Source organism: Chionomys nivalis, chromosome 22 (genome assembly GCF_950005125.1).
Source record: "Chionomys nivalis chromosome 22, mChiNiv1.1, whole genome shotgun sequence".
Lineage (NCBI taxonomy): Eukaryota > Metazoa > Chordata > Mammalia > Rodentia > Cricetidae > Chionomys > Chionomys nivalis.
The window spans coordinates 40,055,084-40,073,384 of record NC_080107.1 but is presented as its reverse complement, the minus strand read 5'-3'; positions in this window follow the sequence as shown (position 1 = coordinate 40,073,384).

The window sequence follows — 18,301 nt, the reverse complement described above, 5'->3', positions numbered from 1 at the left end:
GTAGACAAACAGAGCAGGCAATGGCCCAAAGCCATCCGTGGAGATGGCTGCAAAATCTGTGGCCTTGATAGAGAGCAAATAGCACACAGAGATAGCCCACTGCTCGGGAGGGTGGCGCCAGGCTTGTGGGGGGCAAGTGTGCAGAATCCCGCTGATGGTAGACCTTCCCCATCCCCTGGGCAGGGGTGTATGGCCCCATGCCCACTTCCTTCCTATTGAGCAAGTTGTACAGAAGCCAAGCACATTCTGGAAAAGGGCTGGGCCATGGCAGAAACAGACCTGAAGCCTTTCCTGATAATACCTATAAGACCAACCCCCATTCTAGTCTCAGGGAATACCACATGTAGAGCCTGAGGGTACGATTCAGCATTCAGTTGTGCATCTGAGCCTCCCCCCTCCCCCTCCGAGATCAAACTCTACAAGGGAGACAAGGTCTCTTTTATCCGAAATTGTATCCCAGATATATTCAAGATGACACCCTTCACGGAGAAAGTGACAGACATCTGTCCTACTGTGTGACTGGTCAACCAGTAACTGCAGGATGGTAGATGGGTAAATGAATGGGTTTGTAGGTGGATAGGTGCATGAATGGATAGCCAGGATCTCAGACGAGACAGGAAGGAGAGAGTGAGCTGAGCACCGTCATCCACCACCCCAGGCCATCCTACTGGGGATACAGTGCAATCAGCTGCCTCAGGTTCCTGCTGCGGTTCTTCCTCACTGTAATGGATGTGCTCCCTCAGCCGGGAGCTGAGGTAACCGGCTCCTCAGTTAAGCTGCTTCGTGTCCACTCTGTCATCGAAATGAGAAAGGCACACCAAACGCTAGAGCAGGCTTAGCCCCCATTTCTATCAACCAACCTCTCCTCATAGGGAAGGGAACTGACCATCATGTGACATCAGGGACAGGTGTCAGAAGAGTCACCCATGTGTCCATGCTGGGTTCCAACCCAGGCACGACCACCAGAGCCTGATTTCGCTGGGATGCAGTGGCAGAGGGTACTGAGTCCAGATGTAAGAGCAGCATGGGCCCTTATGTTCTCATCCTAGAACCGAGTCCACAGGATACATGGCCACAGAGCTCCAAGACGGCTCTGGCTCCTAACACAGAGAATTCCCCTTTGTGGCTGCACATCCTTGAAGCTGTGGTAAGGCTGCTCTTTCCATATTAGGAACTGAGTCATCAGGATCTTCTCCAACGCATGCACTAGCAAAAGGTCTGACCCTCCAAAGACCTGACTCTATTGCAATACCATTTGCATCCGTGGTTTTCACACTTCCTTTTGTAGGAATCATGCAGAGAAAATGCCTAAAAAGAGATAGATTCTACCATGATTTGTTAGGAAAACAGCTACTTACAACAATATGCTACCTACCTCAGAAGTATTAAAAACAGACAAACAAACCAATCTTTAAAATCCACACACAGGCTCTGCTAGGCAGCTCTCATCTCCTGGCAGCAGCAGCCCAGTCTAGGATGTGTCCTTAAAAATATCCTTTTGTGCCGGGCGGTGGTGGCGCACGCCTTTAATCCCAGCACTCGGGAGGCAGAGGCAGGCGGATCTCTGTGAGTTCGAGACCAGCCAGGTCTACAAGAGCTAGTTCCAGGACAGGCTCCAAAACCACAGAGAAACCCTGTCTCGAAAAACCAAATATATACAGCCGTCTGTAATGAGATCTGGTGCCCTCTTCTGGCATGTAAGCATACATGGAAGGAATGTTGTATACATAATAAATACATCTTAAAAAAAAAAAAAAGAATGAGGGTCTCCCATAGCAGGTGGACTAGCCTAGCCCTTGGCCATGGATCGCACAAAGAACAGAGGAAGAAGCCCCTGAGAAGCCGCAGGAGGAAGTGACAGAATTTAGATGGAAATCTGGAGAAGTAGGGAGGTGAAGAAAGATGGGGTAAGATAGAGGAAGGAGAGAAGAAGAAGGGTGGTCACAACAGCAGCCTGTCTGTCACTGAGGGCCACAGCCTGGTACCACCGCCACAGACAGAGCCCTGAGCGGTGTGTGTGTGTTGCATGGCTCTCTAACCACCTCCCTCTGAGGTACACATTTGAACAGCCACAGACCTTTAACTGCAGAGAGAGGCAGTGATCCCTCACGCAGTTGGGGGGTTCATGCATTGGCCTGTATCCCCAACTGATTCCACATCAGGAGACAATGCGTAAGGCCAGGCACAGCAGATGGCATGCGGAAGCCACAGGAACTGCTCGGCCTTGTCTTTGTAACCTGCATTTTACATTCTTTTCCTCTCAAATTCAGCTCCACTCAGCATTTTAGGGAGAAGGGAGGCTGCAGGCCAGCCTCTAAGTTAGTTCACAAGTCCCCTGGTCCAGCTGGAGCCCAGCGGCCCTGCTTCGTGCTGAGGCTGGAGCCAAGGCCTCAGGGCCTCATATGTGCTAGGCGTGTGCTCAGTACCGAGTTACTCCTTAACCCCTTGTAAGGTCCTCACTTCCAGAAGACCTCACCTTCGCTGACCTTAAATTTTGGTTGCTGGTGTCCCATAACCTTCACTAGTAGGTATGGAAGTACAAAAGGTGCCCCGGGGACCCCCAGTTACCAGGGAGCACCCTCTCCTATTCTGAAGCAGAAACCCGACTTTCTCTTGGAGATGAGAGACAACTCCCTCTAGCCAAGACAGTAACCCCTCTTTCTGCTGCTCAGCTCAGCAGTATGAAGACCCCAAACAGTCATATGGGGTCTTCACACCCCTGTGTACTCAGGGAAAGCTGGCTGACCAGACAGGAAACAAACTCTCATGAGTGTGTGATTGGGTGGGAGGGTCTTCCCACACCAGTTGACTCCCCAACTCCTGGAATCCAGCAGTGGGGAGCAACATTTAACCATCCTGGGCTGGAGAGATGGCTCAGCGGTTAAGAGCACTGCCTGCTCTTCCAAAGGTCCTGAGTTCAATTCCCAGCAACCACATGGTGGCTCACAACCATCTGTAATGAGGTCTGGTGCCCTCTTCTGGCCTTCAGGCATACAATCAGACAGAATACTGTATAAATAATAAATAAATAAATATTAAAAATTAAAAAAAAAACATTTAACCATCCTTCTGCTCTAAAAACAGAGCAGCCAGGCTCTACCACTGCTGTCAGGGAACTGCCCCATGTATCTCCAGGACAGCCTCTGGTAAGATGGAGGTGTCATGGCCAGAGCCCCCTGCACTTGTCTGTGCAGTCTTGGAAGATTGGAGCAATGTTGTGCAGAGTGCACGTTGGCTTGATGCCTCAGCCTGCTTGCTCCTCCCCACTGGGCCCTCCACACCCTTTCTAATCATGGCTATGGGGACACAGGCAAAGCAGAGGCCCACTCCCATCCCAGTATGGAGGGGCCCATGTTTGTGAGATGCAAGAGGGAAACTCTATCCCCTTCTGTTTCTCTCAGGCTTCCAGGGGTCAGTACAGGTGAGCGTGCAGGGGCTAGGATGCAGCCAAAGTCTTGCGGGGGTCAGTGTGCAAGAGGCGGGGTGTACCAGCTGGCAAGTAGTGGTCAGAGGGCAGGGGGTACTGCAAGATCAGCATGGGAGTCGGAGGTTAACACACATGGGTCAGTGTGGGTATTGGGACGTTTTTGTTTCATCTGGAATCGGCTAGATGTGGGGTGGGAATGGGGGCTTGTGCACTGCTCCCCAAATAAGGGTGGACTCCTTCTAGGCTTCACTTCTAGACCCTGCGACACATACAGCTGCCTAGTTCTCCCTGGGAAACACACCTAGCCCTGTAAGCCCTGCTGAGTGGCCAGATAAGTCTCTTTACTTTGGCCTCTGAGCAGCGCCTCCCACCACCACCTGGGCCTGCTGAGCCTGGACCAGCCTGCTGGGCTTCAGGGCTGAGCCTGCGGTTTGCTGGAAGGGAAATGGGATCAGCTGGACGAGCACCAGGCCTGTGAGCGGCCCCTCCCATTGCCACCTGGACCTGCTGGGCTCCAGGGCTGAGTCTGCAGGTTCCTGGAGGTGGAAATGAGCAGCAAGTCAGGAGACGGGCATGTGAGAGACCTGACCCCGCAGCCCTCCCTGAGACACTTCTACATTATCCCTCCCTGCTGGGTCCTAAGACCCACAGGCCCTCCGGATCTTACAGCTACCCCTTCCCAGGGGACACTGCTTACTGCTTTTCCCAGAACTACCCTTGCCCTGCCCCCACCGCGTTCCTCTTAGAGTTATCACACATGTCACACCCCGTGAAGCTCCCTGGGGACACCCACAGGATCAGGACACACGTGCTGCTGGCACGATCTAAAGGTCCCTCTGCCCTTCTTGGTCTATAGGGAAGGATAAAGAGTTGTAAGCCATCTCGCACCCAGGACTCTGTGTATATGAGACATATCTCCACCATGCTTAAAATGGGTGGCTTGGTGATCTAATCCTAGCCCTTCGGGCTGTTCATTTATGGGGTGGGAGCCAGTGGAGGAAGTAGGGAAGTAGGTCCCTAACTTAACCAATGACGGGGACAGCCCTTCCTCCCCCTAGACTGGGCAGGGGTCCTTCATCCTTCAGCAGGCATCAGATAGGAAATGCTGGGAAGCTGGAAGTTTGGGTAGAGAAACAGAGGAGGGGGCTCAGGCTTGGAAGAACATGGGGCCAGGCAGGCTGAAGCAGGCCGGAGAAGAGGGTTGGGAGGATGGGGGACAGGACCTACTCATGGGAGCCATCAAGGAGATGGGCTCCCCTTCTGAGGGAGAATAGGGCAGGCAACATCAGCAGCCCCTCCTGGGAAGACAATCTAGTCCCTAGCTGAGGGTTTCCCCTTGGTGTCTTGGGTCTGTCTTCAGCTCTTGGGCTGGGGCCAGAACCAACCCTGCCATTATCCGAGTGGGTAGGTGCAGAGTGCTAGGTCCTGGTCCCCCGGCATGTGCACTCACTGGGGACTCTCGGGATCAGACAATGTGTTCCGTCAGCTTGGCTAAAGTCTTGCCTGTGATCTGAGGGCTGGTCAGGGAGGATCTCTCTGATGCATTTCAACCCCTGCCGGTTCACCGCTGCTGTGGTCTGGAGGAACTTCACGTCAGATGGCTCAAAGCTAAGACTGATCCTGGGCTACCAGATGAGAGGACTTCTGAGTTAGGGCCTGGCCTGGGCAAACTTGGTGCTGAGCTGGAGCCAAGTCTGGTGACCAGGGAGGATGGCCTCATGGAGGGCACTGACCTTGAGGTCCCCCAGGCTGATAGCCCTGGGGCTGCCTACCTGCGGTCTGTCACCACCGCGACTCAAACTGCTACTCAAACAACTCCTCAGGGGAACTGCCTCACTCTCCGCTACTTGTCACCCGCAGGAGAGACAACTGGGTTAAAAGACTGGGCAGGGGGTGAGGAGAGGTTAGCTTCTGGGTTCAGAGAGTGTGCAGCCGCAGTCAGGGCCTAGGAAACAGGAATGAGGAGAGGGTTGGCTTCTGGGCTCAAACAGAGGATGTAGCAGCAGCAGCAGCAGCAGCAGCAGCAGCGGCGGCGGCAGCAGCAGCAGCAGGGTCTAGGTGTGTGTTTCTTTCAGCGTCCATAGGAGCCTCTAGGTGAGTAAGAGGATGACCAGGTGGGGGCGCTAGAGTTGTGCAGGCTGTCGTGGGCACTGAGATTTCAGTTGCATAATCCCATGCTAGGTCTGGGGGCTCCTCTGGAGAAGCCTGATCTGGATCCAGATCCTTCCACCTCCTGGGGCAGACCCATCAGGTGCCACTGAGACCTGGGACCTGAGCTGGGAAATGGAGCACTGGGCTATGCAGGGAGATAGTGAGGATGATCTAGAAGTGGCTGCCCTTGGGGGAGAGAGCAAAACAAGGTACTTGGGTGCCCCAAAGTCAGGCCATGGTGGGGAATTCCAGCTGCCTCTGCTCTGGTTTGATGACAGCCCCTGGATGTCATCTCAACTAGCTGTGGCCACCTGGACAGTGAGATGGGCATGAGGTTCACACCCCTTGAGGGTGGCTGGGAGGGGTGGTCCCTTCTTATGATGTGGGCCTTCAGCATGGGCCTCGGTCAGCATCAGATGGGAGATCCCCAAGCTATGACAACTTCACCTAAGTCTTTACTACAGGAAAATGATCTGAGTCTCCTGTGGTCTTGGGTGGACCAGGAACCCAATTGTGCCTCTCCACTTCTCCACTGGGTTTTCCAATGACTGAAGTAAACATGCAGCCCTTCAAAGACGTGGGCTTCGACGTTCCTGACAGCTTGGTATGGCCCCAAACCGCAACTAATACCCATGGCCGTCGGTTGATGAGGGGCGATCGGCTGTGGAAGGCGGCACAAGGTAACACCCTGGGGCCAGATGCCATGAACTGCTGGCACTTTAGTTCACGGAGCTGAGTGTAAGCAGCAAGCTAATCGGAATGTGTAGTGTGGTTTCTCTCATGGAGAGCGCCAGCGTGTCTCTAGGGACCAAACACTCTTGTGGTTGGTGAGGGAGGCAGTGGAAGGAGGTGGGAGGGAGGAATCCGCAAGAGAGCCTAAGGAATCTTTAAAAAATTATGTGTATAGGTGTTTGGCTTGCATGTATATCTGTGCACTACTTGCTTGCCTGGTGTCTTCAGAAGCCAAAAAAGGGATTGGATTCCTGGAACTGGAGGTGTAGTGAATCGTGAGCTGCTCTGTGGGTGGTGGTGATTAAACAGGGGTCCTCTGGATGAGCAACCCATGCTCTTCATTGCTTAGTCATCTCTCCAACCCCAAGGAATCTCTTAAAATACTATTTATTTTTATCTTTTATTTAAGTGTCCGCAGAGGCCCTGTTAGATCTCCTGGATCTACAGCTACAGGGAGTCATGGCCACCTGATAAGGTGCTGGGGATCAAATTCAGGTCCCCTGGAAGAGCCACTGAGTCATCTCAATCGCCCCAGCTCAAGAATTTGTTTGTTTGTTTGTTTCGAGACAGGGATTCTCTATAGCTTTGGAGCCTGTCCTGGAACTAGCTCTGTAGACCAGGCTGACCTCAAACGCACAGAGATTCACCTGACTCTGCCTCCTGATAAGGAATCTTCATGAAATGGTAATCACACTCACTGTCTTAGTTGTTGCTGTGAACAGACACCGTGACCACAGCAGCTCTTGTAAATGAAAATATTTAATTGGGGCTGACTTACAGTTTCAGAGGTCTAGTCCATTGCTGTCATGGCAGGAAGCATGGTGGCATGCAGGCAGACATGGTGCTGGAGACGTAGCTGAGAGTTCTACATCCAGATCAGCAGGCAGCAGGAGGAGAGATAGAAAGACACTGGGCCTGGCTTGAGCTTCTGAAACCTCAAAGTCCACCCCCTGTGCACACTTCCTCCAACAAGGCCACATCTATTTCAACAGGGCCACACTTCCAATATTGGCACTCCTTGTGAATCTACGGGGGCCATTTTCATTCAAACCACCAAGCTCACTCTCTCACTATTGTGGTGATGGTTTCCCGGATGCACACATGTATTATAACTTATCAAAAATTTAAAGAATCCTATAAAGCCCAATCCCACGAAGATGGAGTCAGGTCACTGGAACTGTCACCAAGCCAGAGCAGAGGCAGTCTGAATTCTCCCTGTGTTTTCAGCCACTTGCACGCCTTGTCTTTCTACTTTCTTCCCCAATGGCAGTCATTAAGGCATTCCCTCTGGCCAATATTGAAACAATTTAAGCAACACAATGAATAAGGACGTGCAAAGTTACAGCCCAAAGAACAAATACCGTCCTTGAGTCCACCCTGATGTAGATAAGTTAGCATGTGGAAAAAGGCAACACTATGAAGATGCTGGTATCCAGTAAGGCTGTGCCAACCTCATTTGAAACTCAGGCTGCCCACACCAAAAGCCTTCCAGAGGACAATGAGAAACGAGAGTGACCTTACATGGGAGGACCCAGCGTGCGTTCCTTGACTAGGTGAGACACTGTCGTGGCTGTTCCAAGAAGGCCACTTCACCTCTGCTGAAAGAATTTTCACCAGGAATCGGAGTAGGGGGAGACTAAGCAGCAGCTGCCCCCTAAAGTCCCATCATTCCTGGTTCCCTCACCCCACCCCACCCCACCCCTGGGGAACCAATGAGTTTATTGGGCTTACTGGCGGAGCCGGAGTGAGGGTTACTGACAGGAGTGTGAATCCAAAGCAGCCAAACTGGAAAGTCTGCACCCAGCATGAAAAATAGTTTCTCCTAGCTGCTCAGATGTGTTTCCCTTCCCCCAGTCTCGCCCTGCTCAGAGACCTTAGAACCATGGACAGTGAGGGAAGAATTGTATACAGCTGGTTAGGAGGGGTGGCTTGACACTTATGTAAGAGTCTGATGACCCTCTCCATCCCCTCTTCGCTGATGAAAAGCCAACGATCAACAAGGCCAGCTGTGACAATCTTCTATGAGCTGGAGAGCTGTCGGTAGGCCCGGGGGACGGTCCTGGACAACAAACTCCAAGGCCTGCCTACCAAACCACCACCCAGCCACTAGGAAAGCATAAACAATCCCCCGTAGAGAGACTTCTGCAAAACCCCTGACCAGCACTGCCCAGTACCATCGAGGTGAGAAAGAAGAAATAATTGGAAGAGTTGCCCCAGCCCAGATGGACTCCAGGGCCACATGCCAGCCAAGCACTCCACCAAGTGAGGTAGAATTTTGATTAAGACACTAACTTTACGTGACTCAGCATCTTGATAGTCGGTGTTGCTTGGCGCAGCCTCCCTAATTGTGCCAGTGCTGCACCGCTATAACAGGCGCGAAGCTAAAACTGTTTAAAGATCAGAACACATCTACGCATTTGTATCCAGCATCGGCATTGTGTGCGCAGACACACACGCAGTCCAAGGGCAGCCTCAGGTGCTGTCCACCTGTGGCTGTGGCTGTGGGTTTGTCGTTGTTGTTTCTGGCCTGGAACTTGATGAGAAGGCTGAAGTACCCGTCTCCACCTTCCTGGCACTGGAACTGGAAGCAAATACCGCTACTCCCAAGCCGGAACCTTTACTGCCTCAGCTATCTTCCCAGTCCTGATATATTTATTCTTTTTTTTTAATATTTATTTATTTATTATGTATACAATATTCTGTCTGTGTGTATGCCTGCAGGCCAGAAGAGCGCACCAGACACCATTACAGATGGTTGTGAGCCACCATGTGGTTGCTGGGAATTGAACTCAGGACCTTTGGAAGAGCAGGCAATGCTCTTAACCTCTGAGCCATCTCTCCAGCCCTGATATATTTATTCTTGTGTGTGTGTGTGTGTGTGTGTGTGTGTGTATACACTGTGTAACCTGGGCTGGCCTTTGGCTTAAGATCCTCCTGCCTCGGCCTTCTGAGGGCTGGGATTACAAGCCTGTGTCAGGACTCCCAGCTTGATCATTCCCCTTTAAAGACCTTCTCCAGCCAGCACATGGGTTATTGTGTATCCATTTTCGCTCCACCAAGCCTCAGGGCTTCCTGGTCTCTGAGCATCCCACAGAGTCTTCTCGCTTTATGTGTGTGTCCTTCTTTTCGTTTGACTGGCTACAGAACTTTTTATAGTTCATGTTGTTGATCTGTGTTGGGTCTTGTTTTACCCTTTCGTGTGCCCAGGGTTGAGTTGCCAAGGTTCCTCTTGACGCCTGTGATAGCAGGGAGGCAGGCACCTCCCTGAAGCCAGCTTCCAGGGCCCATTCTGGCCTTGAAACAAGGGACACCTGAGGGACCTTCTTTCCAGGTTACCCTGTGGGTGGCCACCTCTTTCCCTGAGTTTCCAGTGTAGCTTCCTGGATTACATATGGAGGTCTATGCAGAACCTTAGCCACATACGAAAGAGATTTGTGGAACATATTGGAAGGAAGGAGAGCCAGCCCTCTCCTGCCCCATCCAGCTACGTTGATTGCTGGGTGTCAGACCCCTACCTGGGGGGACAGAGCAGAAGCCTCCAGCTCGAGCCTGTGACCCAGGCTTCCTGAAACAATCCCAAGTCCCTTGAGGAAAGGTTCTGGGAAGTGAGCTAAGTCGCTCAACCCTGGTAGAGAAGGAAAAGGAACAGAAGTGGCCTAGGTCCTGATGAGAAGAGCAGCACCTAGGTCCCCCAGCATGTGTCCTGTCTCTACTGTGAGCATCACTAGAAAGGACTTTGAGCCTCTAGGATCTGTGCCACCAAATTTGCATGGTCCCTAGGAAGCATCTAAGCTGGTGAGCAAGGCCTGCCGTGGTACTGCCCATCTCCAGGGTGATGACGGAATTCCAGCAACCACCTCTCTCCCAGAAAATGGTGAAGTAGTCAAGAGGAAGCTACTGTGGTCCTCAGGTAACCACCACAGCCGGAGGCTGGTGGTATCAGGGAGGGCCAGCGGAGGGCTCCACCCAAGGATGAGGTCAGGAGTGGGCGAAACGCTGCAGAGGAGGCAGCAGCCCCGTGAATGGCCATGGCCCAGAGCGGTCCTGTGGCCTGAGTAGGTGGCCCTGGGCCAGCTCTGGCACAGCACACTCTGTCCTTCTTTGCCTAGCCCAAAGAACAGCTCAATCTGCTTCCAGGCAGGGGGTGGGAGTCGATTCAGAGCCTGTGCCCAACAGAGCAAGACAAGCGTGGGTGGATTCTGAGGCGGCCACTTATGCCGGGCACACAGTGGATCCTGACAGGTATCTGCTGTCATCTTGCCTGGATTTGAGCTCTGCGCTAGTTTTTATGTGCGGCGCGGGAGCGTAGGAAGCGGGCAATGGGGCAAGAAGTGCTGGGGAGGTGTTTGTGGGCTAGAGTGCTGCCTTGGAGCGAGGAGGCTCCCCTCTTGGATGTAGAGATGAGCTTGCCACTTTGAGACAGGACCAGTGCGCTCTCAGTGACAGCCCGAACCCAACACTTCACCCCTCCTGAACCTGCCAGGCCACTGCTACCAGGACTCCACTGCCTAGGATCAGCTTTCACATGGAGATCCTGTGGATAGGTCTCACTTTGCTGGGGATGATGCAGACCCAGCCCCAAGACCCAGGAAGGCATGGGGGGCTCCCTCGAGTCCCAGGCCCCATCTTGCCTTTCCACAAGATCTGTCTCCTGCCCAGTCTGGGGAAGGAGAGGGTGACTGGGAACCCAGGCCGGGCAGGCCCAGTTCGCGTGGGCAGGAGCAAGGAATGGGGAGCTGAGCCCAATGCCAACCCTACACAGACTTCACATTCTCCCGTGGCCCTTGGGACCCTTCAGGTGGGGACAGTTCTCTTTGTGCATGTGGGGAAGCCGAGGCTTTGAGAGTCAAGCAGTCTCTGCTAGATCCAGCATCGCCGGTGCAGACATAGCTTGGGACCACATCTGATGGGAGAGGACTGGCCCTGTCTGTCACTAGTCCCACAGTTCCAGGAAGAGTGGTCCACCTCAGCTTGGTGGGTCACCTTCAGGAGGGAAGATGGGGCCCCATTCCAGATATGGGTGACAACCTCTGAGCTCGGGGACAGCCACTTTGTCATTATGTCTATCCCACTCAGGTGAGACTAAGATCCCTGCCATATGAGGGAAGTGTTGTAGCTGGTGGTGACATCATAGACAGGCGAGTGGGGAAGACCCCCACAGTGATGGGAGCTGTGTCTGCCTTCAGTGAACTCCGAATACATGCACCTGCTTTGTCCTGTGACCTGTGGTTTAGAGACAGAGTCAGCAGGGGACCGAAGAGGTCTAGTGGACAGTGAAGGCTTGAATCCAGGAAGATGCCCTAGCCCAAGGTAGGGCAGAGGGCAGGACCAGATGGCACAGTGACTTCAACTGAGGTACCGATGGGAGCTCTGGGAAGTCCGGGCTGCCATGAGGGGTGACCTGTCTTGGAAAGTGTGCAGAACAGGACCCTTCTAGAAAAACCTCAAAGCCTCCTCCTTCCGAACACATCCCACAGCCCCTCAAAGTCCAGCTCCACCAAAGGACCCCTCCTCTCTCTTTTTCCATTCTCCCCAGGATCCCACCCTATGAACCGCTGTCCCTGAGGGTCAGTCAGGCCAGGGCCTTGTCAGAATCTGGGACGGTGAGTACTTCCTATGTGGAGCCCCAGGCAAGGCCCCACACAGCCCTGAGTCAACCAGTGTTCTGGTGTCATACCGAGAGGGACTGCCAGCAGCCGTCCCCTGCCACCAGCAGAGTCCCCACCCCAAAATTAGGGTCAGAAAATTATAAGGTGGACCTGGTAGAGGGCCCCAAGAGTGTTGCCGTGGTCCTCCACGTAAGGACCACGGGCCCAGGGGGAGATTCCAGGCCATGCTGCTGGTTAAGGACCTGGGTAGAAGATGGTTCAGCAAAGGGGTCCTACTGGGTGAGGCGTCATCTCCTTAGTGGGAGGAAGGGTCCTTCTCAAGGCTCCCAGGGAGTTGATTGGAAACAGAGGGTCCTCCCCAGTGCTCGCCTCTCATCCTGACGCAGGGAGGAGGAAGGAGTTGGATTCTGATGGAGGGGTGCGGTCATTAGGTCTGCTGGGACAGTAGGACCTCCAGGACCATGCCAGCTTCTTGCCTGAAACCAAGCCTAGAATGAAGGGATGGGCACTAGGCTACACAGACAACTGGGAGGTGGACTTGAGAGTAGAGGGTCCTGGGGACTGGGAGGGTGGGGAGGTCCACAGTGCTGTTGGAGAAAATGCTTCTGTCTCATTATGAAGCCAGGGAAATCTCGGGGATGGATGGTCCAGGCCTTCACAGGTGGAGCCTTGGGGCAGTCTTGGGGGATGTGCGAGGGGGGTATACAGGAGAGACCCGCCTCCAAGCCTGACACTGGAAACTACTCAGGAGGCTACACAGTGTGTGTTGAAGAATTGAGGAGACTGGAATCGGCTCCAGAAGGGACATCATAGTAAACGTGAAGTCAAAGTCTTGGCTTCACAGCTGTGCCAGAATCAGGGTGCATAAAAATGTGGGGGGCCCATGTCAGACGCTGTTGCCTGAAATGTGCCTCCTGTCAAGTTTCCGGGTTCCTTGGTCTAGGTTGCCCTTCTTCCTCCATCTGAAGGTACTAAACGAAGCCCGGGCTGAGTAGGAAAGAGGATTTGGAGGTCAGAGGTCATACAAATGTGTTCTTAGGACCCCGGGCTCCCTAACCAACATTGTTCCCGTAGAAGAATATGATCCAGGGTCCTGAGGAAACTGTGAGCATGGCTGGTAAAGATGGAGAGGCCATGAAGGAGGGGGAGGCAGGTGTTGAGACCCCACCCTTTGCCCTCTTGCCCTTCCTGCGGCTCCAGCTTCTCTCCCTGAACCCCACTAGCTCCTCTTAGACCTGCCTTTCTGGGGTCTGTCGCTGCCCAGGTCCCACTGGCTCCAGTTTCTCTCCCATTTCCCTGCTTCTCTTTCTTCCCTCTCTCCCTTAGGCCAGAAGACCACCGCCAGGACTGGCTGACCACAGCAGACTCAGCCCTCATCGCGTCCCAGCCGCGTCCCAGCTGGGCTTATGCACCTCCTCACAGGCATTCTGTCTCACCTGCTCCAGCACAAATAAACACCTGTCACAAAGGAGCGGGCCGGCTGTCCATGACTGCTGACAGGAGAAATGTGAGCCAGGCTGGCTGGGCTCTCAGCGCTACTACCTCTGTGTACCAGGCTGTGGAAAAGCTGCAGTCTCTGATTTGGGGGCTGTGATGTCCCTGTTTGCTCTTCTTCATTGATCTGTCTCCCCTTTTTGGTCTCAGAGGGACAGACAAGCTTGTACTTGACTCCAGCCTGGGGAGCAGAGACACGGTGTGACCCTAGGTCCTCCTGGGGTGCTGAAGCCCAGAATCCAGATGGGGCTGCGAACCAAGCACAGTGCCTCAGAGATGTAATCAAACGCTCATTTCTAGGTACCACTATGGCCTTGTTCAGAGGCTGTGGACCAGTTTCCTGAATCATCTTAGATCCCAGAGTAAAAGGCAGGACCCTGCCTCAGGGCTGCACTTCGATTAAGATCCAGGTACTCCTTTGGTTCTAGTACTCTGGAGGTAGATATCTGTGAGTTCAAGGCCAGTCTGATCTACAGAGAAAGTTTCAGATTAGCTGAGGATATACAGTGAGACCCTGTCTCAAAGTGAAAAAAAAAAAATTCAGGTCCTACAGCTGTTGTGAACCCACAGATAGGAGCCAGGAGATGCTGGAGGCCCTGCCAGCCAGCCTGGCCCAGGAGACCCAGCCTGGCTCTAACAGCATTCTCCATTCTTCCTGGTCCTACAGGGACACAGCAAGCTCCTCCATGAACACCGCTGATGATACTGTAGCCTTCCTAGACTTGCCTTGTTTAGCCCATCCTCTCTCTGATCTTCAATCCCTGACTGATGTCTGCTGGCTGCTTCTGGAAGCCAGAGCAGGCCTTGGCAATCTGTAGCACCATCCTCTTCATTATGCCAACACTGATAGTTAGTGTATGGGCACGTAGCTGCTGAGACCAGGCCAGGTCCTCTGGTGGCTCAACTGCTCCCTGGGCAGCCCCCTTGCAAGAGTAGAGCGGGTAGAGGTGACCGCAACAGATTCTTTGGCGGCCAGCAGCTGCCTGCCCAGATCCAATTTTCTGAGCAGCAGTTGGCCTATGTATCCTGGGGACCTTCTGGGACCTGGCTGATATGCACAAGAGACTCAAATCCAGATGCTGATCTTATCCCAACCCTCCTGCCTGCTTCTCTTTGATCCTGCTTCCCCACCCTACGGAGCTGGGAAAGCGTAGCAACCCTAGAAGTGTGGGCAGGGAGATGCAGCCATGTCCAAAATCAACAGAGGTGAACCCAACAGCTACAGAAACCAGCCAGGAAAAGAGCAGGTGGTGGCCTTGGATGGAAACTCAGAGACAGCCCGGCGAGCTGCCTGCATAGCTCCGTTAACGGGCACGGCCCTTTACATGGAGTCCCTGAGCCAGACTGTGACCTCCACACGGGCTCTAGTCTGTTCACGTCACAGACTAGGGTACCACACCAAGGTTAACAGAGCCCAAAATATTCTACTCAGCAGCTTCTCGGAGGCCTAGGGCAATGGCACTCTTCATTATAGCCCTTTGAGGGGCCTTTCTGGGAAGGGCTGTGAGACCCAGCAGGCTTGAGAAGGTGGAGGTCTAGAGTTCCCTCTCCCCATGCTTCCAACACAGAGGGGCTATGCTCAGGCATTAGGTGGGAGTCATGTGGCCCTGGTGAGTCCCACGCTAAAGCTGGGGACTCAGGGAGTCCCTCTACCACGCTGTCACTCAGCCAAGTCACTCAGCCAGCTCAGGTCCTACCAGGCCTTGAGGATAAGCTATCTCTGGGGATGTCAGGAAGCTGGCCTCCCACCCAGGGTTCTGACTGCCTGCAGAGAGGCTGGGACTCTCCCTCCGGCCTTTCAAGGCAAAGTCCACGAGAACCTCCCCCGGCTCAGAGCTAGGCCTCACACCCTGTCCTCCAGGCCAGCAGGCCCATCTACACTTCATGTGCTGATTCAGGGGCTCACTGGTGACTCGGAGCAGCCTGGAGAAGGGAGGGGGAGGCTAGAGACCAGATGGGGAAGGGGCTTCCAGGCCAGTCCACTTCGATCCCTCCAATAGTTCAGAGTCCTCCTGCAGCCCAGTTTCTATGACACTAGGTAAGGATGAGAGGAAAGTCTGGGCTAGAGCCAGGCTGTGGAGAGGCAGCAGGTCCAAGGCCCCACCTCAGCCCAACAGAGGCTCTTACTTATGGCAAACAAGTTCCCATGATCTGGTAGGCCAACATAACATTTAACAAACTTCCCAAGATCTCCTGCGAGGTAAGAATACCTCCACTCCTTTTGCACAGATGGGGAAACGGAGACACATTGACCTGGGAGACCGTGTCTTTGTCAGACACAGGAAGGCCTCTGTGTCCTGTTTATTCATTTTCACCTGTCTCTGAGCCACCCAGGAGACAGCATGCTCGGAAGGAGGGGATGCTGGGTGATCCTAAGCTCTACACTCAGTTGCCCTCCAGTTCATGGGAAGTAGGATGCCCTCAAACTGATAAGAACTTAGAAGAAGGGGGCTGGAGAGCTGGCTCAGTGGTTAAGAGCACTGGCTGCTTTTCCAGAGGACTCAGGTTCAATTCCCAGCAGCTTACAGCCATCTGTAAATCCAGTTCCAGGGAATTTGATACCTTCACACCAGCGCACATAGAATAAAGTTAAATAAGTTATTCTTAAAATAGAACTTAGAAGAAAAGACCTCAGTGACAGGGCTGGCACCTGGTAGCATGTTGAGGCTAAAGCTGGGGGACTGGGGGACTCCTCCACAGTGCTGGCTGAGTTTTGGAACGCTGGGCATTCGTGTGCTAGGACACTAATGAAAATGGACACTATGGATAGTGAGAGCAGGGAGGAGGGAACCCCAGTACATTCAAAACCACGCTAAGGTTCCTGGAAGGCTTCCTGGAGCTATGGTCAGGCTTTTCCTGAGAGGGTAGTACAGGGGGCAGGCGGTGATGCGGGCACACCCTAGGAGATGGAGCCCAGGAATTCACAGACAGGAGACAGGGCCTGAAGAGGACTTGAAAGGACCATAGGTATCCCACTCCCTGTGACTCTGGGAAGACTGGGACAAGAAGCTAGGTAGGAGAGAGGCTTCCTACTGTAGTGGGGGTTGGTAAGGCTGTGGGCATCAGAATCTTGTCCCCTCCAGAAGTGGCCCAGGACCATACTTGGTGCGACCTGGGCACAGAGCCTGGTGCTGTCCCTTCTCACGCACTTCCAATCCTGTTCCCCTGGGATCAGCACTGTGCCCCAATTTCCAGTGGATCAGTCCAGCTGAACAGCGCTGTGGATGACTGCAGAGCAAGGGGGTCCTGGGGCTGGCCCAGGAAGAGGTCTTCCCGGAAGCTTGATCAAAGAGAGGCCCTTTACTGGCTTGGAAGTGGGGCAGCTCCTACCTCACCAGGCAGGGCTGACTTTGTAGGTAGAACCTTCGCTGTGTCAACTGGAGAGCCATGGTGTCCTTCCAAGAGGCCTGTGTTATAGTTACTTTGTTATCACTAAAACCACAGTGTCTAGGCAGGAACAAGGTTTATTTTGAGGCATGGCACCAGGAATGACAGAGAGGAGAAACAGCAGGAGCAGGGACCTTCAAAGGCCCTTCTCCTGTGACCCACTTCCACCAGCTCAACCATGCCTCCTGAGGGCCTACAGATCCCCAAATAGCGCCTGCCACCAGCAGAGGAATAAACCTTTAAAACATGAGCCTGTTGGAGGCATTTCAGATTCAAACCATAAGACGGTCCCACCCTTGGAAGTACTTCAAGATTACTCTCCTTTGGGGGGACTTCGTTCCATCTGCAGGACCGACCCCCCACACGTACTCACAGGTTGATGCCCCCAGGCGTTCTACCCGAGTTCTTCATGCCTCCATCCTCAGTCCCTCTGAAGAGAACTCCCAGATCTGTCAGGCCAGGCTGGGGCCTGGGGACAGTATGTTGCGGATCCTCTCTCCTTAGGCCCAGGGCAGGGACAGACCTAAGTGAGTGATATATGGGCTATCCTGAGCAAGCGCTGATGAGAGGCTGAGTGGAAAGGTGGACTCTTGGGCCTTCTGGGTGGTTCTGGGATCCACCCCACTTCCTCACCTGGAGCTCTGTTGGGCCACTTCCTGTAGCCCCAATGTTAGTGGGAAAGCAGGAGTCCCTCCTAGCAGAGGCCACTCGGGTGATTTTGTTTGATTTAGTTGTTGTTTGTTTGTTTGTTTTTTGGTTTTTCAAGTGAGGATTTCTCTGTGTAGCTTTAGAGCCTGTCCTGGAACTCGCTCTGTAGACCAGGCTGGCCTCAAACTCACAGAGATCTGCCTGCCTCTGCCTCTCGAGTGCTGGAATTAAAGGCAGCTGCCCACTCAGATGTGAATGCTAAATAATCCTGTACCTCAGAACCCAAAACTCCTGGGCCACAGGGAAGGGGAGGAGGGCAGTACATGCCAGCCTTCTCTTTCACGGCCATTGGCTTCCCATCCAGAGACAAGGCCATGGAAGCCAGGAAGAAGCCAGACTGCAACCACCCTGTTCTTGCAGCAGCTTGAAGCCCACCATTCTACCTGGTCCCAACTGTTCCCTTGCCCTAAAGGGAAGGATCACCAGGGGAACCCCAACAGGCTGGCCATGGCAGAGGCTGTCCTCGTGGCTGCTTCTTAAATTCTCTGCAGGGTAGATTGAGTTTCTTTACTTGGTGAGGGTTTCTCATGGCCACCTGGGTTGCTGGCCTTTCAGGACCAAAAGTTCAAGGCACAAACGGTGCTTTGTGTTCCCTCCTGGGGTCATGGGACTTGCAGGAGATGACAGGTAGGGCTTGTGAGGGGCAGGTCTCAGCCCCAGGTGGGAAGTGCAGGTTCCCAGCAGCAGGGCAGCGCCAAGGTAACCTCCAGGGCCATCCGCTGCTGCTGAGGTATGTGGGCCTTGACAGGAGTGGGGCCAGGTCTGGGCCAGTTCTGTCTCTGGGACTAGGGTG